Here is a 1,041-nt window from a genome sequence, read left to right as displayed (position 1 = left end):
ATTATAGTGAGTTTTATAAAACAGGTTACCATAAGAAAATACTTTCTTACCAAGGTGTCTCTTTAGAGCCCCCTTAATCTCATTATTCCTGAGGCTGTAGATGAGGAGGTTCAACATAGGAATAACAACTGTGTAGAATATAGACAACACCTTGTTCTGGTCAGTGGAGTAGCTGGACTTGGGCATCACATAAATGAATATAGCAGTTCCATAGAACAGAGTAACTACAGTGAGGTGGGAGGTACAGGTGGAGAAGGCCTTCTATTGACTTTCTGTGGAGTGCATCTTCATAATAGTGATGAAAATACAGGAATAGGAGATGGCTATAACAAACACTGTTGTCATTGTGATAAAGCCAGCAGAAATTGAGGTAATAACAACAGCGAAAGTGACATCAGAACAGGGGAGTTCCAACAAAGGAGCAAAATCACAGTAAAAGTCATTGATTCTATTTGGTCCACAGAAGAACAAGGAAAAGAAGGAAAGAGTGAAAAAGGAAGCATTAAGAAAACCTTGTGTATAAGATCCTATAACCAACTGGATACAGGCTTCTGTGGACATTTTTGTGGAATAAAGCAGTGGGTTGCAGATTGCTACAAAGCGATCATAAGCCATGGCAGCCAGAAGAAAGCATTCAACTGTCCCAAAAAAAGCAGCTGAGGTAAACTGAATAGAAAATCCAATGTAGGAGATGGTATTTTGTTTTACTAGGAAGTTAGCAAGCATATTAGGTGTGACAGAAGATGAAATGCCTATGTCAACAGAAGCCAAGTGACTGAGAAAAAAAAAACAAAAACATTGGGTGATGGAGTTGGGAAGAGACTCTGATAAGAAGGATGGTGCTGAGGTTCCCAGACACGGTCACAATGTAGATGCACAGGATGTTGATGAAGAGGATGTCTCTAAGAACTGGGTCATCAGTTAATCCCAATAAAATGAACACTGTCACTGCAGTGTGGTTTCCATTCTCTAGGAAAGCCATAAAACACGTAGCTGCTGCTAGATTAAATCTGTGATGAAGATATTACAAAATGAAATTTA

General features: G+C 39.2%; 1 pseudogene; it reads right to left on the bottom strand.

Moving 5' to 3' along the window:
• Positions 1-6: 6 nt before the first annotated feature.
• Positions 7-982, bottom strand: LOC110288666 (annotated as a pseudogene).
• Between the last annotated feature and the right edge of the window lie 59 nt (positions 983-1,041).

The sequence above is a fragment of the Mus caroli genome, unplaced genomic scaffold (genome assembly GCF_900094665.2).
Source record: "Mus caroli unplaced genomic scaffold, CAROLI_EIJ_v1.1 scaffold_14281_1, whole genome shotgun sequence".
In the NCBI taxonomy this organism is placed as follows: Eukaryota; Metazoa; Chordata; class Mammalia; order Rodentia; family Muridae; genus Mus; species Mus caroli.
This window is presented reverse-complemented; position numbering and strand designations above follow the sequence as displayed.